Genomic DNA, 16,943 nt, shown 5'->3' on the forward strand with positions numbered 1-16,943 from the left:
ACAATTAATGAAGTAATCACTATGTGGGAAATGTATATACACAAATAATTGGATTTTCCTGATCAAAGGGACCCTCATCTCCTGGAGACCCTCACATTGGTTCTCCAGGACAGGATCCCCCTCCTCTCTTCTTTTTTTTTATAATTAAGGATTTGTAGCAAAGAGACAATCTCCCTTTGTTATTTGTGTATACAGATAGATTTTGTTCTCTCTACCTCCTGCTCTTGGCCAAATTTGGATGATAAAGTCATACACTAAGCACTCAGGACTTTATTCTTATTCATATTAGTATTAATAGTAGTAGTAGTATTGTGAGGACATTCACATGCAAGCTATACATTATTTAGAATTCCTTCTTATCTGCGATATACTAGTTACACCTCTAACCCCGGAAGAGTGATAAAGTAGAGGAAGATAAAGTACCAGCCAATCAGATCCCTGCTGCCCTGTTACAGGCTGAGTTTAAAAAATGATAGTTTTGTCTGTCCACTTTATCCCTTTCCAAAGATAAGTACATAGGCCCTTATTCAGATCTGATCGCAGTACAAATTTGTTCTCAAAATGGGCACAACCATGTGCACCACAGGTGGGGCAGATGTAACATGTGCAGAGAGAGTTAAATGTGGGTGGGATATGTTGAAACTGAAATCTAAATTGCAGTGTAAAAATAATGCAGCCAGTATCTACCCTGCACAGAAACAAAATAACTCACACAAATCTAAGGGGGAAATTTACTAAGAATACAATTTTCCGTATTCACATTCTTAATACGGGATGAATACGACTGTATACGGCTGTTTTAGCCATATGCAAATTCGTATTCCGGAGTGGAATTTACAAAGCAGCCAAATACGACTGCTTTGTAATCCCCGATGGAGTATTCATTCGTATAGGCAGTCTGCACGGCTCAGTCAGATCCGTGCAGGCTGCAGTGTGTTAAAAAAAAATAGAAAAATAAATAAAAAAATTAATAAAAATAAGCGTGGGGTCCCCTCCACGGCCGTAACCAGCACCAGGCTGAAAGAGCCTGGGCTGGTTCTAAAAAAAAAATCAGAAAACCAGCCAAATAGGGTTCCCTGTATTTTTTTAATCCGGCCCCAGGGCCAGGGCTGGTTCCCAGAATACGGGGGACAAAAAGACCAGTGGTCCCCCGTATTTTATATCAACCAGCCAGCAGGGTAATGCCACAGCCTGCTCAGTCCGGCATTGTTTACATCGTGCGGCTCTGTCCCCCCCCTTCCAATAGTGCTATTGGCCGGCCTGCGGTCCCCACTCCCCCAGGACCCTGGCCAGGCTGACCTGTCAGAGGGCTGAATGCTTTGGCCGGGGGGACTTGTATAAAAAGTCTCTCTCCCCCCCCCCCCCCCCCCCGGCTGTGGCATTACTCTGCTGGCTGGTTGGGCCTGGGGCTGGTTCTTAAAATACAGGGGACCCCTAGTAATTTTGTCCCCTGTATTTTGGGAACCAGCCCCGGCCCTGGGGCTGGTTTTAAAAAAATACAGGGAACCCTCTATTTGGCTGGTTTTCTGATTTTCTAGAACCAGCCCCAGGTGCTGAGTACGGCCGTGGGGGGACCCCACGCTGTTTTTTTATTTATATATTTTTCTATTTTTTACACACTATTTGGCCGGCAATTAGCGGGCATATCCCGCTAATTGCCAATAATTACCGTCCATATTGAAAATATGTCCGGTTAGTAAATTAGGAATCACCATTCTTTTGAATGGTGATTCCTATTTGTATTCTGTCGATGGCGTATATATTCGTATTTGTAAATACAAATACGAATATGCATATTTTTGGCATAGTAAATGCAAAAAATATGAATACGCCTCAAAAATTCGTATTTTACTATGAAAATATGAATTTTTGGGGCGTATTTGTCTCCGTAAATTTCCCCCGTTTTCTCAGTTGTGCCTCGTGTTTTGCATCATACAATCTGCAATTGGCAGCTAGTTGCTCTCCTGCACCATGTCTGGTCCCCAGCATAGTGCACCCACCTAGGTGCAGATAAATGTGTATGACTTATTTATCTCAGATTGTAAGCAATGCGGCTATTGATATGTTAGCTGTAGTGTTTCCACGCACATGAGTGATTCCTGCCCAGTCCCTTAGCTGCGGGTAATGTGATCATAGCTGTACATTGTTCATTTTACCAGGAGAACGATCTTTTATGTGGCCTCCCGGCTGGATCAATACTATACCCCTCAAAGACTTGCCAGGGAAATTGGACCTGTATTACATTGGTCCCTTTGAAGGGATTAAAGTGCCAAGTCCTCTCTCATGGCTTTAGCCTGAACTCCTGGTAAGAGTGGGAGTGACAGAGGCCCTTATTCTGGTTCACTCGCAAAGGCAAATTCCTTCTCATATGGTCAAAACCATGTGCACTGCAGGTGGGGCAGATGTAAAATGTGTAGAGAGAGTTATATTTGGGTGAGTTATTTTGTTTCTGTGCAGAGTAAATACTGGCTGCTTTATTTCTACACTGCAATATAGATATCAGTTTGAAGTAAAACCCCACCCAAATCTAGTTCTCTCTGCACAGGTTACATCTGCCCCACCTGCAGTGCTCCTGGTTTTGTCCATTTGAGAAGGAATTTGCCTTTGCGAGTGAACCAGAATAAGGACCTATGTCTCACTTTTCTCTCTTCCAAACTCTGCATTACACTGATCGGCAACCACCGCAGTGACCACAATCACAACATGCGCTGTAAATCTGAGGCTTCCCCCGCTACCTCTATACTTTGGGGGCCCCTTACACTTTTGGGTACTGATTGTGAGTTGGGGGCTACACAAAAAGAGCAAGTACACAAACCTTGGGGGTTATTCTAGTTTACTCGGGTCCCCCGCACGTTCTCACGGGGGACCAATGTTTTCGTAATGCGCATGTGCTGGGTGTGAGCGGGCACAACACACTGCTAGTTTGCCGCTCTGTTCGCACCCACCAGTGCAGACGGGGAGGTGTGAGGTGGCGGTGAGGAGATGGGCACATGGGAACGCCCATGGGTGTTGCCAAGAAAATGCTGGGCGTTCCCATGGAAATTAGGCAGTGACGCGACCACCTTGTTCCCCTACAGGGAGCCTGCAAAGATAAGGCACCTGAGAGTGACTTAGTTTTGCGTGCTTCTGTCAAATCATTTGATGGTTGACTGCATCAAAGCCACACGCAGCGCTGCAAAATTCGCAACGCTGCATGTGAACTAGAATAACCTCCCTTGTTGCAGTTCCCGGGGTGCAATGTATTTAGATTTTGCGTGCAAGGGAAATACTGGTTCCTTTGCCCACAATCACGCGGCAGCTGTATTCTACACTATAGTTTAGATGTCAGTTTGTACAACAGGTATATAGGGTCATAGGGTCAACAGAGTAAAGGTTGACATACAGTAGGTCGACCACTAAAGGTCGACAAGGCTTAGGTCGACACATGAAATATGTCAAAATGACTAAGGTCGACACAAGCATTAGGTCGACAATGGGAAGGTCGACAGTCAGAAGAGCGACATGCTTTTTCACATTTTTTCGTGCCTTAGTCGACATAAGTTGACATGGACACCGTATCAGTGTACCACATCCCCTCGGTATGCATCGGCATAGCACCACGCTGCGCTCGGCACACTGTTCTATTCTCCCTCCGCGCCCTAGTGGATGGCAGGGTAAGAAATGCTGCCTGTTTTTGAACTTTTCTTTTTAAACTCATGTTGGCCTTTCCATTGTCGACCTAATGCTTGTGTCAACCTTCCAACCCTGTCGAAGGACCTAAGGCTCGTCAACCTATTTCATGTGTCAACCTAATGTATGTCAATCTTCATACAGTCAATGGTATCGCTGTACAACTCCAACATAAATCTCTCTGCACACGTTACATCTGCCCCACCTCCAGCACAGCAAGACTTTACCAAGGAGCACAGACTCTTTTGCTTTGCTCCCAAGTTCTGTTTAACAGATAAGGGGGTCCGTGTGCAGGCTCGGTGCAGGGCTCCTCCTCTGGGGCGCAGTTGACTTTGGTATTGTTCCTGAGTCTATTATGCATGTGCGGGTTTTCCATACTTACCTGCTCTCCTGGAATGGCCAGGAGGTTCCCAGACTGTAAGTACTCCCAGCCACCTAGAAAAAGTCTCCCATAATCTGCTTGCTCCCCCCTCACTGCTCCCGGCGCTGACCCCCGCACATCCGCTCTTGGTGGTGCATGACAGGCGGTGGGAGTGTAGCAATACAAAGTGGCAGAAATTGTGTCATCGGAGCCATGCCAGGTATACAACTCATCGCGGTGGATACATAAAGACTGAAGCAATTCAATATTGCTCTAGTGAGGAGGTGGCTTCTCTAAAAAAAGCAGCCAGATCCACGCCTCTTACCTGTTGGCCTTTTGTTATTGGTTGCAAAGGGGCCGCAATAAGAGTTTCAGGCCCCCAAAAATGTAGGTCCGTCAATGTGAGTGCAGGTCATTAGTGACTCCTATATTCCCTGTAGGATATGCAAATTGCACCCTAACGACAACAGTCAGTAACGCCACTGCCATCTGGTCAGGGCCGCCACTAGTAATGCCCGGACCCCCAGCGGCACCCCCCCCCCCTTGCGCACTGGCACCCCGCCTCCCCCCCAATTACTATTACTTACCAGCGGTGGCGCAGCATCTTCTCCCTCTGGGACTCGGGGCACTCACTGCACAGTGCAGCCTGCAGAGCGCTGAGCCCCTCTGTATCCTAGGCTTGGCGCTCTGCAGGCTGCACTGTATGTGTGCGCCTGGCCGCCGGATGGGGGGATTTGTGGGGGGGTGGTGCTGTGCCACTGTGGGCAGCTGCCCAGGCCCCTCCAGTGGCCGGGGCCCAGGAAAGCTGTACCCCTGGCACCCCCCTGTTGGCGGCCCTGCATCTGGTAAAAGCTCATCACATGAGTCACTGGGGTGAATGTCTTCTTGCCTATCTTCTTCCCCATCTATATCATTTAAATCCCACTATTATGTCCCAAATGACTTCAACCCCGATCATTACAAAGATGAGCAAAGTGCGAGCATTTCCACACACAAACTGTCTCAGCTCTACACATAAACTTTAGTTTACCTGCAACACTTTCAGACAACCAATTTCAAGGGCTTAAGGAAAGGACTTACATGATTTTAGGGCCTTAAGGGAATGTTTAGCTTTTAATCCAGGCATCAAATAAATCAACAGTAACACACAGCAGCGGATAAAACACCCCAGACAATAAAACTGGAAGTAAAATCACAAGAATGGCCATAAAAATTGCAGCATGTAAAGCAGCTCTTGTGGGAACCGGAGGGAATGGACTTGATTTGGCATAATGTAAAGTCTTCTCTAGAGATACAAAGTCCCCGAGGTTTGCGGTCAGAGGGGCCCATTTACCATGTAATGTTTGCGGCTAATTAACCGAAGATACCAGTTTTCGGGGGTTAGCCGCAAACATTAAGTATTCTCCGATTGTATCCTAGGAGGGACTGCAACAGAATCGCCGAAACCTGCTGCGATCCTTACTGCTCCACTCGCAGCCGATTCCACCATAGGTTTCTATGGGGGATGCGATGGTGCCCGATGTTTCAATATCAGGCAGCATCGTATCGGGTCCTCGGGCTACCACCATTCTGAGATGCCCTATGGGCTACAAACCACACTGCCGATGGGGCAATACAGTCGTCTTGGGTCAGCCTGAGGTCAGCACTAACCGCTCATGCACAGACCCCCAGCATCCAACGAAGCAGATTGCAGGGACGGGCTCCTTTCAGAGCTCCTGCATCTTCAGAAAGAGGACATATTGCGATGTGACCCTGGGTGATAGATCCCACCTAGATCGTATTGTATATGCAACCCATAGTAAATGGGCCCCAGTGTTTGGAGACAGAAGCACCAGGCATGGTCAGTGCTCAGACCCTACTGCACATGTGCGGATCTCTGGAGAAATGGCACGACGGACAATTTTCCTGTGATTTCTGCAGCGCTCCTGCCGCCACCGTTGTACTCCGGAGGGTAAGTATTAATAAAATAGGTGCAGCACCACGTACTCTGCCCCCATTATAAATACACCACTGCCTTTAAGATATAAAGGGGGAAATGTAATAGGATGAGAGATTTAGAAAGTGTGAGATTTCGTAAGAAATCTCCAGGTTTTTCTTTAAAGCGGCAATCATTCACACTGCAAAATCAAACTGGTTTTGCAGTGTAAATGATTGCCGCTTTAAAAAAACTGGAGATTTCTTACAAAATCTCTCACTTTCTAAATCTCTCATCCTATTACATTTGCTGAATCTCTCATCCTATTAAACGTCACCCATTGAGGTGCGCGGTGTGATTAGATACTACCAATATTTTGTTTGTATATTGTCTTCCGCCAGCCCCCTCAGCTTACACCTGATGTTGGGAGAGACCTGATTGCACGGCTGCGAATTCTCGCTGATTATCGATACACTGCGCATGCATATACCCCCATGACTGGTATGAGGAGCCTGCTCTGGAAATTAGAACAGAATAGAGAACATTACACATGTTAACTTGTTACCGTACTTATTGAGCCCCACTTGTATTTTGCCCATACTTACAAATAAAGCCCATGGTGGGCAAAGTCTTCAGGGGGATATGGTACGAGTTTCCAACAGTTGGGATTTCGACAGTTGTTTTCTCCGACATCGGAATCCCGACTGCCAGGAGCCCAACAGGGGGGCGAGCACATTCAAGCCCCTCACCACCTATTCTATTATTCCTCTATCAGTGGCAAACGCAGGATTTTCAGAAGGAGGTTTCCAGAGGGGCGGAGCAAAGCACGGAGATGGACACTTAGGTGACCCAGTATATGCCGGGTCAGTTAAAGTATTATAGATAGACCAAATGTATATTAATAATAATAATAATAATAATATACATACATACATGGGTGTCAACAGCAGTGTAGACCCCTGGGCATAGCAATGTATTGGGGCAGCTACCGATCCTCCAGCTGTAGGGGTGGGGGAAGCTTTGATGTCCCCCGGGTGGTAGGGGGTAGTGTAACAACCACTCAGCATGTAGGGCCTGGATCAGTAATTTCCACTAATTACCCCTTTACTGCACAGATGGTGGAAGATGAGGTGGGAGAAGAGGGCATTGGGCTGAATGAAGGGGCCCTGATACATAACTTCCAGGGTAGTAGAGGATGTTTAATATGCAGAGGAGGGGTGTATAGTGGAGTGGGCTTTTTATTCATAATTTTGGTGGGAGGACAGCTTGCTTGACTGCAGATATCTCCAGTTCCCAGAATTAGATTTCTTAGATTTTAATGGAATTAAAAACTAAAGAATCCCACCTACCAAATGGTATTGGGGACTAGGGAATCAGAGTTCAGGAGGCAGAGCAATCTGCCAACGAATATATAAAACTACATACCAGGTGTGTGGAGCTGGAGCAGTAACCAGCTGCTGGAAGGCTGATACAGTATCTCTGGTTCTGGGAACAGTAGAGACAAGCTACTAGTGTTCATCAAAGTGGGAGAGTCTCAGCTTTTGGAATATACCCTCAGAAAAACTCTAATGCTGGGTACACACCAAAACGATTTGGATTGGATGCAAATCGTATGCAAATCGTATGCAAATTGGATCGTACGATTTGCATACGATTTGCATACGATTTAGATACGATTTGCATAGGATTTGCATACGATCTGATCCCCTCTGTATTCAGATGAATGGATCTTTTACAGATCCTACCTGCAGCAGGTAGGATCGGATTTGGATCCAATTCAGATCCAACCAAACGATTTTTACCAAATCTGCATCCAATCTGCATCCAATCAGTCTGAATTGGATCCAGATTGATGGGATTGTGCCAAAATCGTTTTGGTGTGTACCCTGCATTAGTCAGACAGAACCTGAAATATCTGACTGGGAAGAGCAATTAACAGGCTTGGATGGGGACCACTGCTTTGAAGTCCGATATCTCCAGTTCCCTAGGGCCGATTTTTTAAATTATTGTACCCATGGAAAGAGGGGACTCTCAGCTTTCAGCCTAGTGTCCTTAGACTTCTGGGGACTCAGAAACCCCCCATGCGTGCGCTACTGTCTATACCTCTGTATACGCTGCCTAAATACACTTACAATAAAGAGCCCTACAGGATCAGCTCCAAGTATACATTTATTCACAGTCAATGTTGCGAAGCAGCCTCCAGGATCCATGTTATCTGATGTCAGAACCTCAAGTGAAGCAGCTTAATTACAGAATTTTATATATGGCTTTGGAAATGATTTAAATGTCGCTAAAATGTATTACCTGCAATCAAATCATTTATTAAGTGCAGACAATCTGTGTACTTACATAGGTGCAAAGTAAGGTTATATGTTCCAGGCCAAGTGGGTACGCAGGGTACTGCTATTTGGGTAACAGACTGACATGGGGCACCCATCAGCCAGTCGATGATCTCTGACCTACCAGGGGGTGCAGCCACATCCCAACATATCATGTCCATTGCCTCTGACACACATAAAGAGAGGTGCAATATTTGCAAATGGGCATGGCAACGCCCCACAGTACCGTTCTCCCACAGATCCCTCAGGGGACATAGTGGTGCCATTACTCTCTAGCGATTGGACAGGCCGCACTCTCATAAACATTTATCGAGCCCATGAAATGACAGCCCCCGCTGTAAGTAGGCGGTGGGTACACATTCAGTACAACAATGGGGTGTATTCAATGCTTTTTGCGATCTGTGACAGCTCGCACGTCAGTATTCAACTGACCCCCCCCCCCCCCCCCGCACATGCCGTTTCACCCTCGCTACGGTTTGAAATGAGTAGGAATTAGCATATGCGGCCGCTAAACCAGGGAGGCTCGCTGCTAAATGCAGCGGGCTCCATGCATTAGCCACAAGCCTCGCTGTATGGGGGGAATCCTCGCCATCCTTGACAGCGAGCATTTCCCTGGTTCATTGATTAGGGTGAGCGGCCGGCACGGGGGTTAAAAGGCGAGGATCGGTTGTTTTCAGCAATCCCTGCCATTTAACTCCCTCGCCGGCCACATTGAATAAGGACCAATGTCTTTAAGGCTGTCTATAGTCTAGTTATAATTTGTGAAGGCAAAAAATTAATATGGAACATACTAAAAAAAAAACACAAAAAAAACCCCAAGCAAATAGCCAAATTATTTGTTTGACAATGTGTAATAAATCAGAAGTTTACATATTAAAACAAATAAATAAAATGTATAAAACATCATACAATGCTATGTAAAGGAAAAAAAAAAACAAAAAACTTTTGTGACATTTATTAATAATGCTTTAGTGCCCATAAGACAGTTATACAAAATCTTCCCGTTTTCCTTCTTATCCTGACGCCACCTATAAAATTAAAGAAAAAAAATATATTAGTATTATATAGATCCAGTGATGTATATAGATCCAGTATTATATAGATCCAGTGATATATATAGATCCAGTATTATATAGATCCAGTGATATATATTTTATAGCATATTTTGTAAAAGAAAAAAAAAAAGGCTACTGGTTGTATGAACTGTGATAACAACGCCAGGTTTGGGCTGGACATCTGTATAGCCGCGGAGATTTAGAAAATGGTGTTATGTACTTAGATTAGTCCCTCATCAGTGCTTTGATGTCCTGGCGTTGGGTTGTAGTATAAAGAATCTATTGTTCCGAGGTCTCAATATGGAAGAGATCAAACTTTGCCCTCTTTAATTTTCAGAGATTTTGTTCTTGCAATCGGATCCATTCCTGTTGGATCTCATGCATGAAATTTATACGCTAGGAGAGCTAGTGTTACAAATCGTGTGGCCTGAGGGCGCATGTATGTAAATTGGGCAACACATTATGTGCGAGGTTGTCTGTGTGGGGTAACCCTCCAGAAACCTGCCACATTTAGCTGCTACAATCACCAGTCTCAGGAGAGACCACTGACCTGGAATTTGGAAGGTCACTACTTTCAGTTGGTACAATTTGTTAAGCTGGCCATACACTAGAATAATATTTGGCCGATCTGCATGATTTCAATGGGTCTTGCCATCGATTGTGTGCACATCGTGAGGTATATCAGTATGATGCGCAGTCCCGCTGGTTGGGAGGTCGATCCTCAGATCACGTCAGCTTTGCTTGCGGATGAAAACAGATCATATGAGCTTTTAAAGCACATACAATCGCTTGTCCAATCGGGACACGGTCACTAGGTCTACAGCAAGTAGGTCGACATGCATTAAAGTCGACATGCAGGAAGGTCAACATGGGTAAGGTCGTCAGTGTCATTAGGTCGACACAAGCATTAGGTAGACATAGGAAAGGTCTACAGTCAAAAGGTCGACATGGTGTTTTTCACTTTTTTTCTAGCGGACATGTGCCGACAGGCGGTATATCATACCTTACCATCCACTAGGGCGTGGTGGGAGAATAAAATAGTGTGCCGAGCGCAGCGAGCCATGCGAGGGGTCGTGGTGCTACGTATCAGTGTCCATGTCGACTGTGTCAAAATTCGGGACAAAAAGAACCCCCAGGTCGACCTTGTGACTGTCGACCTTCCCCATGTCGACCTAATGCCTGTGTTGACCTAATGACCCTGTCGATCTAACCCATGTTGACTTTCAGTCATGTTGACCTTCCTGCATGTCGACCTTGAGTCACGTCGACCTAATGGTTGTCGACCTACTTGCTGTCTATCCAATGATCCATACCACTCTTACGACCTGCAAAAGATCAGGTCATTCTGGTGTATGGCCAGCTTTAGCTCTGTGTTTGGGTCTAGCTAAAGCTGGCCATACCTCAGAAGGATTTCAGGCCGGAACGCATGTTCGTGTGATGCATTGTGTGTTATTTGTGTGCACAACGTGAGGTGTTTGGGTATGCAGATCTGAAGATGCTGCTAGCGACCAGTATGCTGGGAGTTGTAGATCCTGCGATACACAATATCTATCGTGTGTCTGGGAAGCTGCCGGGGAAATCGTATGCTGGTCGTTCTGATGTATGGCCAGCTCTACAGTAACTCATGTAGACGTGTTCTGAGTACCAGGTTAGCTGATTCCACTCTGCAGTCACAGCAGCAGCTGGCTGCCCATCAGGTTTCTGAATTTGGTAGTTTACTTTGGCACTAGTTAGTTGCTTCTCCTTGGAGTATAATGTATTGCTGCTTCCTGAGCTTCGGTGTAAAGGTTCGTGCTGACGCTTCATAGCATTCGTTAAAAAAGACTGAAGAATTCCCTAAAACGTGTAATAAACAAAATGTAATAATTCCACCCCCCAAAACATAAGGAGTTACATTTAATAAGATGGGAGTTCTATTGAAGGTGGGATGTGGCAACCAATCAGATTATGGGTGAAATGTAATAGAATGAGAGATTTGGTAAGACATCTCCAGTTTTTTAAAGCGGCAATCATTTACACTGCTAAACCAGTTCGATTTTGCAGTGTAAATGATTGCCGCTTTAAAAAAACTGGAGATGTCTTCCCAAATCTCTCACTATAAAATGTCCGCCTCTATCAATGATCTTCTAGAATGTGCTAATTAAAGAAGAAGCTGAGCGATCTGAACATCGCTCAGATCGCTCAGCAAAATCTCCCCGTGTGTAGGCCCCTTCAGTATTAGCTGTATATCCCACTGGAGAAGTCTGAGTTCCAATGAATTCAGCTCTCAATGGGGCAGATGTATTAAGCCTGGTGAAGCGATAAACTGGAGATAAAGTGGAAGGAGATAACGCACCAGCCAATCAGATCCCAACTGTCATATTTCAAACACAGCTGATTGGCTGGTGCATTAACTCTTCCATGTTATCTCCACTTTATCTCTTCTCCAGGCTTAATACATCTGCCCTATTGTTGGGATCACCTTCTTAAAGGAGTTCTAGGAATTACATTGGCCACTGACTAATATTGTTCTGTATTCCGGGGATCAGATGTATTAAGCCTGGTGAAGTGATAAAGTGGAAAGTGATGACGCACTTTATCAGCTCCCAACTGCCAAGTCACTCACTGGTTTGAAAAATGACAGTTATGGCATGGCTGGTGCTTTATCACCTTCTACTTTATCACTTCACCAGGCTTAATACATCTGCTCCCTAGGTCCGGGATGCAGTTACAATCCCGGCGGTCGGGATCCCGGCGTTCAGAATCCCGACGCCGGAATCCCGACCGCCGAAATGCCGACACTTTCTCCCTCCGTCGGTGTCCACGACACCCCTGGAGGGAGAATAAAATAGTGTGCCGTGCGTAGCGAGGCACCGGGCCCGCTGCGTGGCGAGCGCAGCGAGCCCGCAAGGGGGGGCGATCCACGTCCCCCCCTTGTCGGCATTTCGGCTGTTGGGATTCCGGCGTCGGGATTCTGAACGCCGGGATCCCGACCGCCGGGATTCAATACTGAATCCCTAGGTCCTTATGGGACTTTTTACTGGTTCCTGATAGAATTGGGCATTTCCATAAACACGAACGGCTGTCTGGTACTAAACTATTAATGGACGGGGTCCTGTATATTATCCGGGATTAATTCTTTTTTTTACTACATAGGTTATTTGGTTATGCAAAGACATAGTGGGGGAAATTTACTAAAGGAAATTTTTTTTAAAAAAAGGTGTATTTGTATTCAGAAATTCACTTATTTTTTACATTTACTATCTCGAAAATACGGCAATTCGTATTCGTATTGATAGCACAGCAATACGAATACGAATTGCCGTATTTTCGGCATAGTAAATGTCAAAAATAAGTGTATTTCTGGATACAAATAAACCTATTTATTTTACAAATTTCCTTTAGTAAATTTTCCCCTGTACCTCTAGTCACTGTTGTTCCTCACTTGAATGCATTTTATGTCTCTGCATCTAGGCCTGCCATGCCAAACAATCCACATGTGTGGTCAAGACCACAAAGCCTAGTGTGATCTGCCACATGTGGCCAGCAGGTTTCAATACAAGGATACTCCTAAAAGCCTATTAAGATTCACAAAGCTAATGCAAACATTCTCTGCCACTACCGGCCGAGCTCGCCCTGCCTGTGAAACGTGAGATACACTGTACACATTTTATGATTCCTTTTGAAAACATATGGGCCGTGAGTGCTTTAATTGTCATCCTATGTCTCTATAATAACTCTACCAGTTGGGCAGCCAGCCACAGAAGTGACTATGACACCACTGCGAGCAGAAGTCTTTGAAGTGTGTTGCACATATGTCAATCCCTCATACAGACACATGCTAATAATAAGCAAAAACAAATATGAAACTGCAACATTGCTCAGTTCCACTCAAAGAGAAGCATTCGGAATAGTACAAGCAAGGCAGACATTTATCATTGTGAGCAGTAATGTACTTAGGCGGCATAATTAGCATTATACAAATTGACCAGACAAATATCAAGCTCTTAATGAACATTAGGACCTTTTGAAATATACATGAGTACATAAGGCCCCCAAACATTAGGCTGACTTGTCCTAGGGACAAGTCGGATCCAATTCTTCTGTGAGTCTCCCGTCAGCTCCCCAGGAGGCTCACATACGATTTGGCACTTGAGGTGACAATTTTTACATGTGATAAATCGCATGCGATTTATCACATGTAAAATACCGGGGAGCTGCAGCGGGCGGTGAGGAGCAGTGGGGCGGGCGGAGGGTGCTTAGCGCTAGCGGCCGGTGGTCAGCGGGACGGGCAGCATCGGATATTAGAATTTTAAAACAACATGTCAAATGACTGGCCGGCCTCAGATTAGCTGAGAGAGAGCACTCTCAGCCAATTAGAGGCCGGCCAGTCATTTTACAGGTTATTTAAAATTGAAATTGTGTGAAATCTGCCCAAAATCGCATAGTGTATGGGCACCATAACCCCCCCAACCCATAGCCTAGCCCTTCTAGGTGCCTAACCCTAACCCTCCCTAAAGTCTATCCCTAACTCAACCCTCCCACAGCATAACCCTAAGTCACCTCACCAGTGCCTAAATCTAACCACCCCATCAAATGTAAAAAACAAAACACTTTATTTTAAAAGTTCACATTCCACTTCACCATAAAAAGATAGCGATTGCTACTAGGTGAATCATGGCGAAAAAAACCTTCAAATGTATTCGCCATCTGGTCATTGAATAGGGTGATTCACCGTTTTAGTCAAAAATTCGCCAAACAGCACAAATTCGCCATAAAAACATGGCGAATCAGCCTCATTGAATACCGCCCTTACAAAGATCCGGTGCCGGTCTTCTGAAGGCAGTTGAGAAGCCGGTGTCAGTATATTAAACATTGACATCCTGATCGCCGGGTGCTGACTGCATTCTGAGAGAGAGCACTCTCAGCCAATCAGCTGCCTCCCTTCCGGGCGGGGGCTGATTGGCTGAGAGAGCTTTCAGCCAATCAGAGGCTGGCCAGTCATTTGACAGGTTATTTTAAAATTCGAATACCCATTTCAGGTGAAATCAGCCCAAAATCGCATAGTGTATGGGCACATAACCCCCCAACTCACAGCCTAACCCTTCTAGTTGTCTAACCCTAACCCATCCCTCCCACAGCATAACCCTAAGTCGCCTCACCAGTCCCCAATATTCCAGACTCAGCATCCTTACTCTTTTAAAGTTCCGGTGCCGGTCTTCTGAAGGCAGTTGCAAAGCCGGCGTCGGTATATTAAACACTGACATCCTGATCGATGGGATGCTGACTGCATTCTGTTGGGGGTGATCAGAACCACTGGTTGCCTGAGCACATGTCAAACCCGGGACCAACCTTAATTGATCTTTATTATTTATATGTAGCATTTCATAGTGATGTAAAACAGCAGTAGTTGTGGCTGGAAGAAGTAAAACAGGCAGAACCTCTAACCCCATCATCTCCTATTTGGTGCTGTATGACTGCTTCTGACAGTATATTCCAGGGGAAGTACTTTGACCAAAATTCAGCAATGATTCTTTAATGACAGTACATCAGATCACAGAAACAGTAGTAAAATAATCATGTTTTCGGCTGTTTTGCAGTTTTTTTCATCACCTGAGAGATTTACAATCATAATAAAACACAAGAGATAACATTAGTTATCTCTAGTTGTGACCTAGCCACCCTCTATTAGATAAGAGCCTGACTTTTTTGCATTGTGTTTGTTCTAGACATATCAGAGGAACTACAGTATAAATGGCATCAGGATTTCATTGAGGTTACTTACTGCAATTGACGGTATTTATGGGATTTGTCTAGGTTCTGAAAATGTAAGTTATAGAAGACCAGGATATGAGTCGTAGTGTAACTACCATTTCTGCCCAGCCACTATAAGTTTGAGGGTCTGATTTTCTTACCAGCCCAGCAGCTGCTCGTCAGTGATATAGGCTGCCAGGGAAAATTCCAAATGAATGAACTTCAACACCTCCACAAGACAGGAGCTGTCCAATCAGCACTCTCAACACAAGAAGTATCAGATACCCCTTTCAGATTGCAAAAGCAACCCGGGTTATTACCAGGTTGCTGCTAGGTCAAGGTGCGGTGTGAAAGCGCCACAACGACTAAACTGGGTCGACCAAGCCGGAAATTCGCACTCTGTATAGTGGGCGACCCAAGTTTAGCGTAAACGTGCCGGACCTGGGTCATAGCCTGGTTGGGTCAAGATCCGATTGTGATCTGAAAGCAGTATACAGTAAGTGTTCCCATTCCAGGCTTTTGCTAGATTATGGGAGTATCACACTGCTAATTTATTTTTGGGTGGAGTTCTACTAAAGTGGCACCAACAGAGGAAAATGTATTTTCCAAAAGTGCTTTGGAAAATACATTACTTCTGGAGCTCTTCTATTTATTTCTCACAAACTGCGCAAGGGGTGATGCAAGACTCTTGTAGGGGTGCCTCATAAACAAATGTAATCAATCAATTATTGAGACATGCAGACAAACAGAAGCACAAATGTACACCACCACATAACAGACCCTGAAGATGACAGGTAGGCCCAACTTGCTTAATTTAGGATTAACCTCTTCCAAATATATCAATAAGACACTTTTATCCTAGGGGTGCTGTGAAATGCTGATACTCTAGGCCAAGTCAAGAAAGTTTATAAACCACTCTGTTAGGGGACGAGAGCATGTTAGAATATATAGTCACCGACAGTAGGTGCCAGGAGGTAGAAGTTTTAATTGCGAACCTTACAATGTCCGTGATTGGTAGAAAGCCCAGACAGACTCCCAGTGATGTTGCTGCATTTGTATGCATAGTTTATTAATCATCGCTGAACTTTTTATAACAGTTATTCCCGACCTTGTTCCTCAAGTTACACTAATAGTCCAGCTTATAGTGATATCTCTGCTTAAGCACAAAGGGATCAATTAAAATAACTGAGGTCATAATTTAAGTCACCTGAACCTGGACTTCTAGGGGTAAATTTACTAAGATGGGAGTTTTATTGAAGATAGGACATTGCCCATAGCACACTGTAGAAGATAAGAATATAATCTGATTGGTTGCTATCGGCAACATGCCATCTTCATTAGAACCATCTAAAACCCCTTTTTTCACCCGATTTAAAAATCACGTTTTTTATTCACGTGCACTGACCCAGGATTTTTGTCAGAGGAAATGGTGACCAGGTAAAAATCCCAAGTCTAATGACCCGTGATTCTTACCCAGGAACCAAGCAAGGTTTTTAGTGGGTGGCTGCCTTTGCGGACGTGTCTCCTGCTGCCCGCCTCTGACAACATACCACCCTGCCGGAGTCCGCCCACCGCTGACCCCCCCTGAGCCCGCCCATTGCTGATCTGCCCGCATACTGGCCGGTGCCGCCCTCCCATCGATGACCCCCCTGCTGGTGCCCACCTGGCCATCACTGTTCAGTGGGAAAGGGATCAGCCCAGGAAAACTTGGGAAAACAGGGCAGTGGAATCGGGGACCATGGAGGTCCACCAAAATCCCGGGTGTGCGACCGGTATTAGTAAATTTACCCCTGAGTCCTGTGGGTGGGAACTCCAGTTGTAGAAGATTGTATGTGATTTATCTGTGACTGGTTGCTAACGGTTCCCATTGC

General features: G+C 45.3%; 1 protein-coding gene across 1 annotated transcript in view; it reads right to left on the reverse strand.

Annotated features, from left to right (window-relative positions):
* Positions 1 to 9,122: 9,122 nt before the first annotated feature.
* The window catches only part of MYO3B (myosin IIIB), a 70,004-nt gene continuing 62,183 nt past the window's right edge, over positions 9,123 to 16,943 (reverse strand). The window contains exon 7 of the mRNA XM_083152174.1: positions 9,123 to 9,312. The gene's annotated coding sequence lies outside the window, so the exon portion shown is untranslated. The remainder of the gene's footprint in view (positions 9,313 to 16,943) is intronic.

The sequence above is a fragment of the Crinia signifera genome, chromosome 7 (assembly GCF_055691185.1).
Source record: "Crinia signifera chromosome 7, ASM5569118v1, whole genome shotgun sequence".
NCBI classification, from domain to species: domain Eukaryota; kingdom Metazoa; phylum Chordata; class Amphibia; order Anura; family Myobatrachidae; genus Crinia; species Crinia signifera.